The sequence below is a fragment of the Molossus molossus genome, unplaced genomic scaffold, assembly GCF_014108415.1.
Source record: "Molossus molossus isolate mMolMol1 unplaced genomic scaffold, mMolMol1.p scaffold_m16_p_21, whole genome shotgun sequence".
NCBI lineage: Eukaryota > Metazoa > Chordata > Mammalia > Chiroptera > Molossidae > Molossus > Molossus molossus.
Genome location: NW_023425357.1, coordinates 33,148,492 through 33,167,256, shown reverse-complemented (window position 1 = coordinate 33,167,256; position 18,765 = coordinate 33,148,492). Strand labels below are relative to the sequence as shown.

At 34.4% G+C, this 18,765-nt stretch overlaps 1 long non-coding RNA gene across 2 annotated transcripts; it reads left to right on the top strand.

Annotated features, from left to right (window-relative positions):
* The first annotated feature begins 2,154 nt into the window (after positions 1 to 2,154).
* LOC118639557 lies at positions 2,155 to 17,780 on the top strand. 2 transcript variants are annotated; one of them, XR_004961200.1, is made up of 5 exons: positions 2,155 to 2,364; positions 10,191 to 10,283; positions 12,971 to 13,058; positions 13,171 to 13,211; positions 17,690 to 17,780. It is a non-coding gene; the product is annotated as an uncharacterized LOC118639557 (long non-coding RNA). The 2 variants fall into 2 exon arrangements; XR_004961201.1 differs by lacking the exon at positions 17,690 to 17,780 and adding an exon at positions 13,362 to 13,402.
* Positions 17,781 to 18,765: the final 985 nt, after the last annotated feature.

The following is an 18,765-nucleotide window of genomic DNA, read 5'->3' as shown; positions in this document are numbered from 1 at the left end:
TTTTTTTTTTATCCTCACCCGAGGACATTTTTCCATTTTTTGTTCAGATAGAGTGGGAGGGAGAGAGAGGAAGAGAGAGAGAGAGAAACATCGATGTGAAGGGACACATCGAGTGGCTGCCACCCGCACGACCAACCAGGGCCGGGGACAAACTGCAACCGAGATACGTGCCCTTAGCGGGAACCGAACCCGGGTCTCTCTGTACCGCAGTCCGACGCTCCAACCGCTGAGCCAAACCGGCCAGGGCTCTCCTTCTTCTTTTTTTAAAAATAGAAATGGTACATGAGATAAGTTATCTTCAACCAGTCACGTGACTCCCAGACCAAACTAAACCAAACACGCAAACCAGGATTCTTTTATTTCTATTTTTATTTTTTTTGTTAATCCTCACCCAAGGATAGGTTTTCATTGCTATTTAAAGAGAATGGAAGGGAGGGAGGGAGGGAGGAAAGGAAGGGGTGTGGGGGAGAGAGATAAAAGCATTGATGTGAGAGAAACACATCAATTGGTTGCCTCCTGACTGGGGCCAGGATTGAACCTGCAACCCAGGAATGTGCCCTTGATCGAGAATCAAACCCAGAACCTTTGGGTCCATGGGCTGATGCTCTAACCACTGAGCAAACCAGCCAGGGCCCAGGATTCTTTTCTTTTTTTAATCCTCACCTGAAGACATTTTTGCATTTATTTTCAGATAGAGTGGGAGGGAGAGAGGGAAGAAGAGAGAGAGAAACATTGACGTGAGAAAGACACATCGAGTGGTCACCACCCACACAACCCCAGCCAGGGCTGGGGAGAAACTGCAACCGAGGTGTGTGCCCTTAGGGGGAACCGAACCCAGGACTCTCTGGTCCGCCAGCCGACACTCTAACCACTGATCCAAACCGGCCAGGGCCCAGGACTCTTTTAAGGAGGAAAGCAGACTGATAGTATCTGCAATGGACTTTTATTTATTTTTTTTGTCTCAGTTGGGTCCAGTAGTATCCACTAGCAGTGAAACTATTGATTCTACTTAGCAAGTGACAAAGACCAGAAGTGTTCTTAAGAAATACCTGTATCATTTTGTAGCCCAGTGCCTTGTATAGAGAAGTTGATGAATAAATGTACAAAATGGAGCTCTTTCCTTCCATAATTGCTCATCTTCAACTCAGTTAATGAAACTACTGTTTGGTAAATTGTTTCAAAACCAGAAACTAAGTGGTCATCTTTGATTCCTCTCCAACTTCCAGATGCTTCTCTTTCCCTTGTCCACCACATTCATTACATCAGTAAGTCCTACTTTCAAAAGCTATCCCAAATACCTCACCCCCTCCACTGCTACCTCTATCCTGGGCCTAGTCACCATACTCATCTACCTACTTTCCTTCTTGCCCCTACAAGCTGTATAACAATCTAAGTGACCTAAAAAAACAAATAATTACCTTGCATAAAATTCTCCAAAGGCCCTGGCCAGTGTGACTCAGTTATTTGGAGCATCGCCCCATACACCAGAAGGTGGAGGGTTCGATTCCTGGTCAGGGCATAGACCCAGGTTGTGGGTTTCATCCCCATTAAGGCTATGTGTGGGAGGCAACTGATCAATGTTTCTCTCTTTCTCTCAATATCAATTAAAAAAAACAAAACAAAAAAACTCTCCAAAGGGTTTGAGCTCTAATTAGAATTAAATTCAAAGACTATACTGAGGTCCATGAAGGCCTAGGTGATCAGGTGTTTGTCTACCTTTTCATCATTGCCTACCCCTCTGTGGTCTTCTCCCAGATGCATATAGGGTTGTTTATTTAGGACTCAGCTACATGACACTCCATAGCAACCCTTCCTACTTGTACTTCAACATTTTCTATTCCATATCTCCTTTTCTTTTTCTCGTAACATTCATAACTATTGAAATACTATTATATACTTGTTAATTCTTGGGCTTTCTCTACTAAAAGTTCCATGAGTGCAGGGATTTTGTCTGTCTTATTGAGTTATTTATTCAACAAATGTTTGTTGAACACCTTCTGTGTGACATCCTATTGGCCATTTTATGATAATAACAATTTGCAAAGCGGACAAAAATGACTTTCTTCACAGAACTTTCCTTTTTGTGTATGTATGTGTATGTGTATGTGTATAGGTGGACAGACAATAAACAAAGAAGTAAAATATATAGTACTTTAAATTTAAGTGCTATGAAGAAAAATAATAAAAAGAGACAAGAATCATCTGGATGTTGGCAGTTTTTAATTTCTATTTGCAATTTTCATCATAACCTGTGTAATAAACCACCTATAAATTGATGACTTACAACACCAGATATGTCTGTGAGTTTTCCAGGATTCAAATAATTCAGACTAGACGTGGCTTCAGTTGGTGGCTCAGTTTCAGGTATGTTCCATGTGTTTCCCATTTTTCTGGCACCAGTAGAATACCAAATCATGTTGTTTTCCATGGCAAAAAGTAGGACTGCAAGAGACCAGGTCCAGCATACAAGCCATTTAAATTTCTGCTTAAATCATGTCCACTACCTTCCCAATGGGCAAAACAAATCACATGGTCAAGCCTAAAGCTTAGGAGCAAACAAGATTATCATATGTTTATAAACCATTTGTGTTTTCTCTTTTCTAAAGAGTTTTTTTTCTTTCGTTGAATCTTGTTTATTGTTTCTTATTGATTTTTTAGAGTCATTTAAATATTTTGGTTATGAATTCTTTATTGGATGTATATATATTGCACTCATCTCTTCTTAGGTTGTGACTTATCTTTAAAAGTTTTTTTATTTGCCTCATTTTACAAAAGTTCTTAATTGTAATGTGGTCCAATTATCAATCTTTGTTTTTCTAATAGTTAGTGATTTTGGTCTTTTCTTTCTTTCTTTTTTTTTTTGGTACATGCCCCTAGCTGCTAGGGCCTAGCGGGAACTGAACCTGGGACTCTCTGGTCTGCAGGCCGACGCTCCAACTGCTGAGCCAAACCGGCCAGGGCAATTTTGGTCTTTTGTTTAAGAAATCCTATCCTACCCCACTGTAATATAAAAATTCTATTACATACTGTCTTCTAAAACTTTTACAGTTTCTCTCTCAACTTTAAGGCTGTAATGTACCTGGAAGTGATTTCCATGTATGGTGAAAAATAGGGAACTGATTTCATCTTTTTTCCACACTGACACCCAACTGTCCTTCCATGGGATTGATTAGTCTTACCTTTCCTCATTGATCATCATTGCCAGCTGTGTTATAAACAAAGTTTTCATAATAGGTCGATCTATTTCTGAATTCTCTCTTTTGCTTATTGATCCCTTCGCTACTACCACTATATCTGATTCTTGGCTTGAAGAAGTGTCAATATTTGGAAGATAATTTTTGGTAGGATGGTCCCTCCAACTTGTTCTTCATGAGTAGGTTGGCCATTCTTTGCTCTTTGCTTTTCCTTATATATTTTATGATTACTTGTTAAATTCAAGGAAAAGGCTATTGAAATTTTTAAAATTTAAAGATTAATTTGGGGGAGAATTACTGTCTTTAAAATATAGGACCTTTCTGTCCATTAAGCATGCATTATTATCTCTCCATTTATTCATATCTTTCTTACTGTCTTTTAATAAGTCTTAAAGTTATTTTTATTGATTTTTTTATATATTTTGCTATATTTATTGCATATACCTTTTTGTTATTGTAAATGGTATTTTATTTTATTGTGAAATATTTTATATATATAGCTAAGAATAGAGTATAATATAATGAAAATTTATGGACCTATTTCTGGCTTTTATTTTATTTTATTTTTTATTTTTTTTTATCCTCACCCGAGGATATTTTTCCATTTTTTGTACAGATAGAGTGGGAGGGAGAGAGAGAGAAACATCGAGTGGCTGCCACCCGCACGACCAACCAGGGCCAGGGACAAACTGCAACCGAAGTACGCGCTCTTAGCGGGAACCGAACCCGGGTCTCTCCGGACCGCAGGCCGATGCTCTAACCGCTGAGCCAAACTGGCCAGGGCCTATTTCTGGCTTTTAAAAAGAGTAACAATATGCCTGATTTCCTTTTGCTTCTCTTTCTTTTCTAATTAAGCATGATAAATACAATCACTGTTTCCACTGGATTTTTCTCCTATCTCATTCTCTTCCCCCTTTCCATCTCTAGTGTTTCATAAATCCAGTGTTTTCATTCTTATAAAGTTGTTATATTTATACTTGTTAGTGTATCTGTGAATAATATAAAGTCTTGTATACATTTTATAATTGAGTGGATCAGTGTCCTTTATTAAAGCAGTAATTCTTTTTTGTTTGTTTTAGTAGAAAACAATCTCTAAAGTAAGTCTTTCACATACAGTATTGGTAATTCTTATTTTTCTTCTGTGTTCTCACTAAAGCATTCCACCTTTGGAACTCATGTGTTTTTCTCTTTGAGAAAGCTCTAGACAGAGGAAGGTATAAAATTTTCAAATGAAGGAATATATTTGAGCCTAATGTATGTTTTCCTGACATTTTCATTTCATATGAGAAATATTTGAGTTAATTATATTAATTTTAACTCAGTGAGGTAGAATTTTACTACCACTGATTTTAGGCTATTTAGCTATTTTTAGCTATTGTCTCATTCACCCATATCCCCAATTCTTATACACTTGGGAAAATAAATGATAAGCAAACAAATAAAAGGTAACCTAAATTATATATAGTATATTTCTATTCCCCAAACCAGGATCATTCTAGTTGTATGTATAAATTTTCTCTTTAGCTTTTACACTAAAGATAGAGAAGAAAGACAAAAGTAGTCAGGTTTTGGGTTGGATAGTTGCTGATGAATGGAAATAACACTGAAGAATTTTCTTGATTGATTTAGAAGTCTGGTTTGGCTTTCCCTGGTTTGTAGATTTATTCTTTCTCAATTTAAACAAATGCAAGTGATATTTTGCCTGCTTTGAGCTAAATATCAATCCACGTCTATGTTTCAAGAAATGACACATGGATGTGTATCTGCTTTTGTTATCTACTACTGTAATGCTTTTTCACATGGCTAATAAAACTAATTGCAGCATTGCCTGAAAGGAGTATAATAATAGTTTACCCATGATGAAGGAAATCAATGGAGATTTAAATGGAGTATTTCATGGAAAACTTAAGAATTTATAAGATAAATTTTAAATAATAAGACTTTTATTACACTACTTTTTCTGTATTAATGGTAGTGTTAAAACAGATGAATCAAATAAGGATTATTTTGTGGATGATTTTTTTTTTTTTTTTTATCCTCACCCAAGGACATTTTTTTTTTTTTTTTTTCATTTTTTGTTCAGGTAGAGTGGGAGGGAGAGAGAGGAAGAGAGAGAGAGAGAAACATCGATGTGAAAGGTTTCACATCGAGTGGCTGCCACCCGCACGACCGACCAGGGCCGGGGACAAACTGCAACCGAGGTACGTGCCCTTAGCGGGAACCGAACCTGGGTCTCTCAGGACCGCAGGCCAACGCTCTAACCGCTGAGCCAAACCGGCCAGGGCGTGGATGATTTTTAAAAGACACATTTGGGTGATCTAAATAGTAATCAGTTTTTGTAGCCTTTTATAAAATATGCTGCTCCAAGAATGACAAAATTTTCATTTCTATTTAATAAAATAGAAAAGATACTTAAGCCATGCCCCCCCCCCCACCACCACCACTTGTTATTGCTTCAGAAGAAAAGGTAATAAAATCAGAGAAGCAAAAATATTCTAGAAGATAAAATAGAACCTGGTTATTTGGAGATCTATAAATAAAGTCACACTATTCCCTATTTCTGAACTCAAAAGGTAACTTTAATTTTAAAATCTGGAGAATTCAGCCCTGGCCGATTTAGCTCAATGGTTAGAGTGTCATCCTGCAGATCAAAGGGTCACAGGTTCAATTCCCAGTCAAGGGCACGGACCTGGGTTGCAGGTTTGATCTCTCTCTCTCTCCCCCTCCCTCCCTTCCACTCTGTCTAAAAATTAATGGAAAAATATCCTCAGGTAAAGATTAACAAAACAAAAATAACAGCCTGTTATAAATAACAGAACAGTTATTAGAAAACTTTGTAACCTACCTATAGTGAATGTGTATCCCGGCATTATAGAATGCATTCATTTATTATTTCATTCTATTTCCACCCTCTTTTGTTTCACATTTGTGTTCTGATGTTATATAATGTATTTTTTCAAGCTGTGTTAAATTCTTTCCGGAACAAGGTAGGAAATAAATAATTGGATTCAGAAGATATAGCATTGCTTACAGAAATTTAAGTTAGTAGAACTGCCAAAGTGAAATCAGTTCAATCTTCCATATAGACACTGTTTTCAGTTCAGCAGAAAAAAAATGTATAGTGACATTAATAAATTTTAATATATGAACTTAGGGAAGATAATTTGATTTTTTAAGGTAAGGAACATCTGTGGGATAGTGTATCCAGAATATCTTTTCTGGAACTTTCTCTCCTCATTCATGTGTTTAACACACTTGTTATCCCAGATGTGTACTTCAGGGATAGCTAGCTAGCTATTGGCTCGAGATGGACATAGTTACCCACCCACTCAGGCAGGGTTAATATGTCCAGAGATAGACACATGGCTCATTAGTTGGGCCAATGAGAAACTTCCCTAAGAATTTTGGATTTGGCCCTGAAAAGCTATGCTTGAAGCTCTGAAATGTACTACTCCCTAGCTCTAGGCAGCCATGTTTTCTTTTATGTGGGAAAAGCCTTACTGCAATGATAGAGGATTAAGCTGGCTTACAGAAATAGATGAGATATGAGGAAAAAACCTGTACAAGTTTCAACTATGTCTTTGTCCTTTATTTTGTAGGATTCTTCCTTGTACTCAGTAAGATAACCCAGTATCATTTTAGTAAATTCCTCATTTTGTTAAACCAAGTTAAGATAGTTTTGGTCATTTCTAACTTAGGTAATTAGTTATAGGCAAGGTGAGTGGTATGAAGTAATGTGGGTATAAAATCCATATTCTTACCCTAAACTACCTGAACCTGAGAGTATACCCAAATGTAGAAAGCTCTTATTCCTGGTATTAAATTATAAAGATATGCAAGTTGATGAGTAGTTAAGAGTATATATCAATTTTTATTAAAGCAGTTATTTTCCAAGCTTAGACTTTTTCTGATTTTTTGTTTAATATTCTTACTTCAGAATATGATGCCTATTCTTTTATAGGGTGTAATGAAATCAGAGATAATAATAATATTAGGCTATATTTGGTCACTTGGATTAAACAGCCCTTGGAATATAATGAAATTTTTATAATATGCATTGGATCATGTGACTGAATGTTAGCCAGCTACCCAAGGACAAAGCTTTTATCACTGGCAGAGTGTAGCAGCAAGAGCTTTTGTCTTCTCTTGTAATCAGCACTTTGTGTTTAATGTTTAAAACTATTTGGCAAACACAGAAAAAAAGGTTGTAGATGTTACCTTTAATTGGACTTTAAAAATTAATATGGTGAAGCAGTGTTCTAATTTTTGCCCTTTTACCATTGACCAGATGAAGAGAACCCAGAGTACTTTTCTCAGCTCTATTTTGTTCTTAAAGACGGTAGTGGTATTAAGAAATTATTTGCTCTAAATGGTATTGAGACCAGTTGCATTTTGAGGGGTTTGTGCGTGTATACATAATCTATGTACAATAATATATAATGGTTTTATATATAAGATAGATTATTCAAATAAACAGCTGAAACTAATTTCTACCAACAATCTCAATTTTTTTTCATATAAAAATGCTGGGTACAGGAAAACTGATAAATTTGGTTTTAAGCTGCTATCATTGTATAAATGAAATAGAAAAACAGAGACTACAAACTAGTCTTGATAAACTCACAAAGTGAAATTTTACCTTTTTTCCCCCCAGGTAATTTAAGTCAAAGCTCATATTTCTCTTAGCTTCAGAATTGGGTTGAGACCACCACAAAGTGAATGAGGGTCTTTCTTGGGCAATAATGAGTTTTTACTTCTCTCTGGGATTAATGTTCTAAGCCACCAATTTATGCCACAGTCATTGAGAAAGTTCTTCCACCCTTTAGGGGCTCTTATAATTTCTACCAAGACAGAAAATTCTAGGAAATGAACTACTTACTCTTTTTTCCCCAAGTATATCTGAACTAGGATTCCTTTGGCAGCACCAACACAGTTTGTACAAAGATCGTCATCTGGTGGTCAAGCCCTCCACTACTGAAGACTCAACTTAAATAATTCCTACTAAATTTATATTTGGAACCTAGCATATCTGGTGGGCATAATTATAAAAGTATAAAGTTTGGATTCAGGCAGAACTGGGGAAAAAAATAATAACTCTTTTCTTTAATAGCTGTGTAACCTTGAGAAAATTGTTTAGCTTCTCAGTGTTACTTCTCTCATCTATCACAAAAGGCTTTAATGAGATATTATATCTGAAGTACCTTTATATTTTATTTATTTATTTATTTATTTATTTAATCCTCACTTGAGGACATTTTTTCATTTATCTTCAGATAGAGCAGGAGGGAGAGAGGGGGGAATAGAGAGAGAGAGAAACATCGACGTGAGAGAGACAAATCGAGTGGCCACCACCCACACGACCCCAACCAGGGCCAGGGACAAACCGCAACCTAGGCACGCGCCCGTAGCAGGAACCAAACCTGGGATTCTCTGGTCCCCAGGCCGATGCTCTAACCGCTGAGCCAAACTGGCCAGGGATATTTTTTAAATTTATAATAAATTGAATGATTATTCTTTACAAAAACTTGATGATTATTATTAGCATGGACTCAATAGTCAATAAGCTCATATTGAAGTATTTTTAAAAAGGTTAACTGCACTACCAAGCATTTTTAGTTTCCCTAACATTTCTTATTCCACCATATGTCTATCTTCCTTGGTCATAAGCACAAATATTAGCCCTGTAATCCTTTATTTTTCATCTTAAATTCTCATTCAGATGATGCTCTATACTTCTCAACCTTACCATTGTGCCCTGTGAAACTTGTCCTATGAAAAAAATTACCTTAGGTCCTCAGCCTTTTCATAGAATTATTCTTGCAATGACTTTACATTTGGAGCTGCCACAAGTATTTAACTACCTCTGGGTCCCTCTTGAGCAGAAACTACTTTGTCTTCTTCATTGTACATCCACGTGTCTGAGACATTGGTTGCTCAGTAGTGGTTCAGGTTCCTTTTTGCTACTTATGATCTATCACTTCTCTGTCCTCTGCTAAAAATAATCTTTGACACAACTATCTTTCAGCAGTATGACTGTCTTGCTTTCCTGTAGTCATCTACCAATCTCCAAATTACCTTTCCATGTTAATTGAAGGCTTGCATCAGCTTAGAAATCTTTTCCCCTAATCTCATTTTATTCAGTTGTTCTAGATGCCATCACTGGACTCAGTGGAGATGTCCTATCTAATAACATAGTCACATAGTTCCAGTTATCTTCTTTGCTTTAATTACTATTCCTGAAATCTCATCTGATATTGTACAATATCTGGAGATATTGTACAAGCCAACGAATTATTTTCTACATGTATCCTACTTCAATTTACCCCAGGAAAAGACTTAGCAGTTGCACTGCCACAGAATACCTGCACCACTGACTACTTTTATCGATATTGACAGCCAGCAAATCAGTGAATGAATCAACTCCAGAATCTTGCCCTTAGAGTGTGCTTTCTAGGAGCACTCTGCCAGCAATTCTCGTAGATCGGATCCCCTAGAAGCAAAGCTCAAGGAAGAGAATCTTGTTCAGTGATTTGTAAGAGAGTATTCTTCAAAAGAAAGCAAGGAAAACAAGAAAGGGCAGTAGAATTAGCCAGGCAAAGACATTAATTTCAAAAGAAGTCTCACCTTCAGCTTGATCCCATGGGGTACTCTGGAGAGTAAATAGTACCACAGAATTATCCTTCTTATTGGTCAGTCCCTTTGTGATAACTTGACTTTTGTAATCCTGTATTTGTTAACCAACTGCTGTGGGCCACTCCTATGTGGTTGACTCTTACAACCCAGATATTACTGGACAAAGAAACTTTTAAGTGACAGGGTAAAGTTGATAGTTACCAATTTCAGTTCGGTTTCTAGTATTCCATTGTAGGATTGTATTTATATTTTATTTATCTAAATCCCTAATTATTATACATTTTGATTATTTCCATTGTAAACTAAAACAGAATTGAATATCTTCTCTAAATAATAATTATCACGTTTAATTTCTTTAAAAAGTAGTAACAAGATAATTGTCAAAATATGAATAAACCCTAGACTCATCAGCTTTCTACTGTGTCATACCTATATAATTTAAGGATGAAATTTGAGGTAAGTTTGGTTTAAAAGATGGAAATAGGTTAAAGTTGTTACATGGATACAGAGATAAGAAATGGAAATGCAAATGAACCAAAAACTATGGAAGGAAAGTTTTGATAACTAAAAAAAGAGTAGAAGTTTAAACTTATTAGGGAATATAGTTTTTATATTTAGATGAATTTTCTAATCCCTTAACAAACATATTGAAATATAAGACTTGACTGAAAAGCAAGTTGAGATATCCTCATATTGGCTTAAGTATGTGAAATCAGACCTGTATACCATACTTAAGCCATAATAAGTAATTTAAGAATATGTATATACCTGCACATGAGAAAGAGGCAGCACAAGAAACTGTCTACAACTACGTAAGTTAGGGGGGATGGATTTTTTAAAAAGGAGAACAAGAAAAGAAAGATGTATGTAAAGCTAACACTAGGGATTTAGGTAAAGGAAGAATTGAAAAAAAATGTATGCTTTCTTGCAAAATTTTTGAAACCATATCACAAGATATTTATATAGAAAAAAAGTACTTATATAAAAAAGAATGAATCAGTATAAGAGAGAAATTAATAACTAAAATGCCTCAGATGTTCATTTGTTGGAAAAATACATCTTAACTATAAGGATACATATATAGTTGTATAAAAAAATGATAAACTATTTTATAAAATTCACCTAAGGGAGAGCAGGGGTATGCAATTGGAAAGATGTATACCGGTAGCTACTAAGGTTACTGGTAATGACTTTTTAAAACCTGGGTGGTAGGTACACACATGTTATTTCTAATATTATGTTTTCAAATACATCTTTATAAGTCTGATGCATTTTCTCATAAAAATAAAATTAAACTCTGTTTTAATCCAGGGAAAGAATTTTAAATAACCAATATATTAAAAAGAGATTACAATTATAAAGGTAAAGCAGGAATAAAATAGTTTTGCTCAGTTCATATGAAACATATTGATCTTGATTCAATTATCAATTCCAAAATACTTAAAATTGAAGATTCTAAATTAATTTTCACTCATCTAACATAACAGAATGTTGTCTTGGTAAAGTTGTATCTAAAATTTAAACAACTGTGGGGGACATCTGTAATACTGTCAACAGTAAAAAACAAAACAAACATTATGAACATATTTTTACTGAAAAAAATAAGCAAATTTTTCAAAACCAAAATATTTAATGTGAAGAGTGACATTTTTCAGTTTTGCTAATTTCTGGCTTAATAAAAGAAAGCTAGATTTCTAAAATAAAATAAAATTCAAACAACTCATTCCACAACAGAATTTGGAGTAAGAGACCTGATAATTTATATCATGAACATGAAAACACTATAGTGAGGCTTTCATGATGTTAGACCACATTTATGAAAAATTTAGCAATTGCAGAAGGGTAGTAAATTGTCACCAAAAGCATTGTTATTCTTAAGAGGAACAATCATAAAGGTAATTTAGCACTAATATTCAAAAAAGGAAAACAATGACACTGAGCCTGACTCTGTTAGTCCACCATGAGCCACTTCCAAAATAAGGAAACAAATGTAAAGTGGTAAGAAAGTGGTATGTTCTTAAGAATATAGCAAGACTATGAATATTAAGCAGCATTAGAGTTTAAAAAATAAACTGTAGAAAACTTCATTAATGACTTATAAAAGAGGATATACGTCATGTTAATTAAATTTACAGATGATACTAAATTGGATAGTGTTGACAAAACCAATGAGGGCAGATAAAAGGGACTAAAGTGGTTAGAAATATGGGCAGGAAATGAAATGTGATTCAACCTGGAAAAATGTAGCTAATACATCTGGGGGAAAGTAATCAGAAACACAGCCATTCAATTGGCAGGATATACAGTACTTGGAAAGTAATAATACCAAGAGACTTTCAGATGATAGTGGGTAGCAAATAATATATGATCTTGTAATGCAATATGAGAGTAAAATCAGTCAATGAGATTTTAGTCTGTATATGCAAAAGCTTCACATCATATGACTGGAAGATAAAATTTATTTAAATGGTGCTGTTGAGATCACAATGAGAAAGCAGTTTAAGACATAACAGCCTCCAATAAGTAAATTGAGTAGCATTCAAACCGGAAAATAAATGTGTAATGGAATTCAGACTTTAACTTGTAAGAAGAGTTTAAAATAAAACATATAACATTTGTCCATCTCTGACTGAGTCTAGTTATGATAACATTTCACAACTATTTGAAAGATGCAAACATCGTGGAAGCCAAGTCATTTTTAAAGGTAAAATAAGGGATTTATATAGTCAAGTAATGGGATGAAATTAAGTAACGGAAATTTAAGACTGAATCCGGGAAATGTTTCCTGACAGTGAAATCTATTAGTCTCTGGAATGAATTCCCTAGAGAGGTGAGGGGAAGTTCCATTGCTCTAGTCATTGGACTAAATAAAGGCTTGAATGATACATTTTTTTTTTTTTTTAAATAGTAAAAACTTAATTTGACCATTTTGCATTGGGAGAGATGCACACAATAACATTGTTGGGTCTCATCCAGTTGTGTTAGATGGTCTCAGACTTCTCTAACATGTTATGTCCTATCATTAAGGAACTGCATATTATTTTTTTAATTAATGATTTTTAAAAGGCAAAATTCATATTTTCCAGCTCATGTACTTCAATTTCCTGGATTATTATTTTTGTATTTTTTTTTTCAAATCACAGGAATGCTAGCAAAGAAAACTCCCTTCCTTTCCCTGTTGACGAGATATGGCCTTAAATATTTCAAGCCTTTTGGATCAAATCAGATGAGGTAGCTGAACTCTGAAGTCTCACTTACACTATTGCATTGAAAACATATTTTTGCTGCAGTTTTGAAACCACAACTGTGCAATATATAAAAATTCATTCACTTCCTTTTCTAGGTTAATCCACAGAGAGATTTTTACCAGATGGTGTCCTGAAGGTACTATTTACTTTTAGCAAAGCAATATAACTGAGTTTGAAAAATACAGACTAAAGTATGCACTTCATCCCAACATTAAAACATTCTGTTAATTATACTTTTAAATTATCTTAGGCTAAAGTTTGTCTATAACTTTGTTCTCTGTCCCAGCTAAGCAAATTGAATGTGGAAGAAGAATTATTTTAAGTGGCAATCAGTTTTAACACAAAGTGTGATTATTCTAAGCAAAAAGAAAAAATTAAAATTAAATTATATACCAGACTTTAAGAGGTAAATTTTATATACTATATTTATGTTTTAAGGTACATATATACAGTATATTTCAAAGTATTACTCATTGTTATTGTCTCTGTATAAAGAAGTAAAGAAATAGAGACTCTTGTCCTTGAAGTACTTAACAGTTTAGCTGGAGAGAAATATGTAAGAAGCAAATATAGGGGGTGTAGATACATATCAGTTATTTAATAAAAGCATTTAGATGGAATTGTGTAAATTATGTAGAATGTGACAAATAGATTTGATTCAGTGGAGTGGAAAATCTGTTGAAGTCTAATAAGAAATCAGCTGGTAGAATGGAACTCCAGAGTTGGAATAGACAGAGTATATTAAAGTTCTCCAGAGAAATAGAATCAATAAGATGGAGGACTGGGGTTGGGGGGAGTATCACTCTGATCTAATCTATATGTTATGATTATGGAGGCTGGCATGTCCAAAATCTACAGAGCTGATGTTTCAGTTCAGAGGCCATCAGACAGGAAGAGCTGATAAGCAAGTTTGAAGGTTGTCAGCCAGGAGAATTCTGTCTTACTTGGGGGAGGACCAGCTTTTTGTTTTATTCAGATCTTCAATTGGGATGAGATTTACCCAGATTGTGGAAGGAAATCTGCTTTACTCAGTCTACTGATTTAAATGTTAATCTCATCCAAAACCACCTTATAAAAATGCCCGGAATAATGTTTAACCAAATATCCTGTGGCCCAGTCACGTTGACACATAAAATTAATGGTCACAGAAACTGAGAATAATTTGAATTAATAGAGAACAATTGTAAGTTTTTGTATAGGGAAATAACATAATAGAAATAGCACTTGAGGACTATTCTAATAACAATAAATAGAAAAGGTGGGAGAAGCAGACATGATTCAATAGGAGTTGGTAGCTATGGAACAAGAAAGGAAGAAAATCGAAAAAGACATTTCTAAGGAGAAAGATCATGCCTTGGATGATCTATAAGTGTAAAGAAAGGCTACTAATTTAATTTTAAAGATAGATACCAGTCTGGTGATTTAGAGTTGTTAGGTAGAAATGAGGAAGTTGAGAAGATTATTTTGTTTATTTGGTGTCCAAAAATGATTTAGTTTGTCCACCCATGAAAAAAACAATCTTAAAAAAATCATAATTTTCTTCTACTTTACCCTTAAATATATTAACATTTTTTTTGAGGGATATATATGATCAGTACTGATTTTGGTATAATTAGAACTTGGTATATTATAATATATAAGAATAGCTATTCAAGTAGAAGTGAGTTATATAAGTTACATAAGTACAAGTGAGTTGAAAACTGCCCTTTTTTTCTTATTGACTAAGTGGTATTGTGCCAAGAAAGGAACTCTTCAAATGACACAGAACTAGAGCACCTGCTTTTTAGTTTGAGGATGTTTTCATATTTGTTGTTATAAATAAAATTCAAAACTCCCTAATCCAAGCAGGTAAGGAAAACAACACACATAAATTAGAGGTAAATCTTACAATTCACACTTTAAACTTCATGCCTTAATCCTAATCACTAAGGCAGAATTCAAATTTACATAAAAACATTTTATATGTTTGTATAATTCTGATTATGACATGGTAGCATGCTAGGTAGCAATAGACAGTTCAACTTGCAGGGTTTTTACTTCTTTGCAGATGCCAATATTGAAGAAAGGGCAGGAGTGTGAATGGGAAGGGTCTGAATTTCCACTCTGCTTCAACCAGGGCAACTTCAGATTATTTTTGTTTTATTGGGTTTCTAAAAGATTTATTTTGTCCATTCCTGAAAAAACAATTTTGAAAACCACAATTTTATTTTACTTTACTCTTAAATGTATTAGAGCTATTTTTGTCAAAGTTATGCCTAAAAAGAAAGGCAATTAATAACATTTAATAATATATAAAATATATAAATATATATTTAATATTATATATTTAATACTAGGTATTTAGTTATCTATATTTAACTCTGAAGAATAGAACCCTTTTATAAACATAAAACTATGATTTCACGTTTTAAAACAGAATTATTGAGATATAATTCACGTACTATGAAATTCACTCATTTCAAGTGCATAATTTAATGGTTTGGATTATATTCACAGTTATGCAACCATTACCACCATCAATTATGGGACATTTTCATCACCCCAGGAAAAATCCTCATACGCATTAGCAGTCACTCCCCGTTTCCTCCTAACCCTCCTAGCCCTAGGCAACCTTTAATCTAATTTTTGTCTCTGGATTTTTGTTTCTATTATGAATATTGCATATAAAATAATCATATAGCCCTGGCTGGTTTTGCTCAGTGGTTAGAGCGTGGGCCTGTGGTCTAGAGAGACCCGGGTTCGGTTCCTGCTAAGGGCACATACCTCGGTTGCAGTTTGTCCCTGGCCCTGGTTGGGTTGTGCGGGTGGCAGCCACTCAACGTGTGTCTTTCACATCGATGTTTCTCTCTCTTTCTCTCTCTCCCTCCCACTCTATCTGAACAAAAAATGGAAAAATATTTGGTCTACTGTGACTGGCTTCTTTCACTTTACATATGTTTTTAAGATTCATTCATGTTGTAGCATCAATTAGTACTTCATTCCTTTTTATTCTTGAATAATATTCCATTGTGTGGATATTACCACATTTTATTTTTATGATTCCATTTTGGCACATTCAACTTACACTCAAATTTTTATAAATATGTCATGTGCAAGGTAGAAAACCACTTGCAAATTATGTAAAATGTTCAGTTGATTCAGGTATAAGATGGTATGATAAACACCATAAGAGGGACTGAAAAAAGGTAAAAATAACTTCCTTAAAAATACTATTTTATGATCTACTAAGATCCTTCTCATATTTCTAATATTCTCACTGTAGCATTCTGTGAATAAGCATCATTTTCTTAATCACAAGAATTACGACTTTATGCAAATTATCTAACCTTTCTGGGACTCAGTTTATCTAACCTGAGAAATAAAATGGTAATAATAGAAATAATATGTATGAAATGTCTAAACAGCACCTGAAACATAGTTATTTCCCAATAAATATTCTACAATCAGAAGAACTAATATATTGCCTTCCTGGACCACACTATCTAATATGTAGCCACTAACCACATTTTAGATATATAGTAGCCACATGTGGCTAGTGGCTAATGTATTGGACAGCATAGATATAAAACATTCCCATCATTGTAGAAAGTTGTATTTAACAGCACTGCTGTAGGATCTTAAAATTTAGTGTTATGGAAAGGACATATATATGATACCAAATAAGGAAGAAAATTCTGAGTGTTTTAGACAGTATTGCATATGCTCAGAGTAGGTTGGGATCTCTTCCTTCTGTAATGGTCAAAGCCCTGGGAGAAGATGCTACTAGAGCTAGACCTTGAAATATAGGTATACACAATGGAAGGGGATAATTTAGTAGTAGAGTCTGTATATACATACCAAAAGTACAAGGTATTTAAATGAAATAAAGGATTTATAGGGGAGAGAGTAATGAAAATAACAGAGAATTAGAGAAGGATAGTATTATAGAAGATTTTTCCTGGTTTAAAGTGTTTTTGTGCTTTTTTTTTCTGTTAACATTGAAAGGAGTCAGACTTTAAGAAGGGAAATATGTCAGTAGCATGGCCAGTTTAGAGTAAAATGTGGTAAATTCTATTTTAGACAAAAAATTAATAATTTTAGAGTTGGGAATAATTTGCTACTGTCTCAAAGATGAAATTAACATATACTCAAATGTGACCATCTAGTTTCAAGAGAACTAATATTATTTGAATGTTTGTTAATGTACCAGGTACTATATCGAGTGGTAATATGGTTTAGCCTTTTTAATATTCATAAATAACTTTTATGTAGATATATAGTAAGTATCCATATTTTACAGATGAGAAATTCAAAGGAGAGATTAGTGAGAAGGAACCCACTACTTTTAGAATCTGCCTATTATTTCATTATTGATACAATTCTAATTGTTTAGAAATTCTTTTTGAAGTTTGTTTCTCTATAACTACCATCAGTTCTGCTGTGTTCTGTGAAGTTACTGAACAATGCCATATCCTCTTCCGTCCTCTCAACCTCTTCCCCCCAGGTCAGAAAGCTCTTCACATATTTGAGGACCTTTATGTCTTTTCTTAATCTTATCTTCTGATGACAAAGCATCCTACCTTACTTAAACATTTCCTCTTAATAATCTGGGTCTTGTACCATTCATCTTCCTAGTTTCCTTTTTTGGATTCTCTCTAATTCATCACTGCCTCTCCTGAAAATGTGGTGCCCAGAATAAATCTCAGTGTTCCCAGCATGATTGGACCAATCTAGGATTCAGGTCAGCTATTTTCTCTACATATACAGGCATTTTATACGTTGATGTATTAATGAGTAAGGGGTATCCCAGCTGAAATTTTTAACAGGAATTTGGAAATATGGAATTGATGCTCATTCATTCTTGTATTCAATTAAATATTTATTTAATACCTACATATGTGAGGTATTTTTAAGGTATTCAGACTAAGATAAATAGTATATCAAGGGCATAAATTTGGACACAGGTTATTTTTGAGTGAATTTCTCTCATAAGGGGAAGCTAGGGAAAAGTGATAAGATAGAGACACTACATATCAAAATGAAGCAAACACAAAAGCAAAGAAAGAAGAAAATTTCAGGAAGGGGTAAGTGATTAACAGTGTCTGTCTGAAACCTCAAAGAGGCAAAGGAGCCCAGCTGGTTTGGCTCAGTGGTTAAGTGTTGACCCATGCACCAAAAGGTTGCCAGTTTAGTTCCCAGTCAGCAGGTTGTGGGCCTGATCCCCAGTAGGAGGCATGGCCAATCGATGTTCTCTCTCATCGATGTTTGTTCTCTCTCATCAATGTTTCTATCTCTCTCTTCCTCCCTTCCTCTCTCTCTAAAATAAATAAAGGAAAAAATTTTTAAAAAGAAAGAGGCAAAGGAGATCTGAGAAAGGCTACTGAATTTAGCAGTTAAGAGATTTTTTATCCTTTTTCTGTTTAATGAGAATGAAATCAAGCTTTTAAGAGATTAACATTTTAGAGTGAAGAGGATGGAAGTAGAACTTATGTAATGAACAGAAAGAGAGTAGCCTAAAGAAGATAGTAAGAGACACAGATATTTTTCTAGGTGAATTTTGGAATTGGCCAAGTTGACTCTCTTGTTTATTTTTCACATAATCAGGAAATTCTTTAAAAGTAGCATGATGAGGAGAGGCTGTCCCACTCACATGTTAAAATTATTAAAGCTGCCCTGGCCGGTTTGGTTCAGCGGTTAGAGCGTCGGCCTGC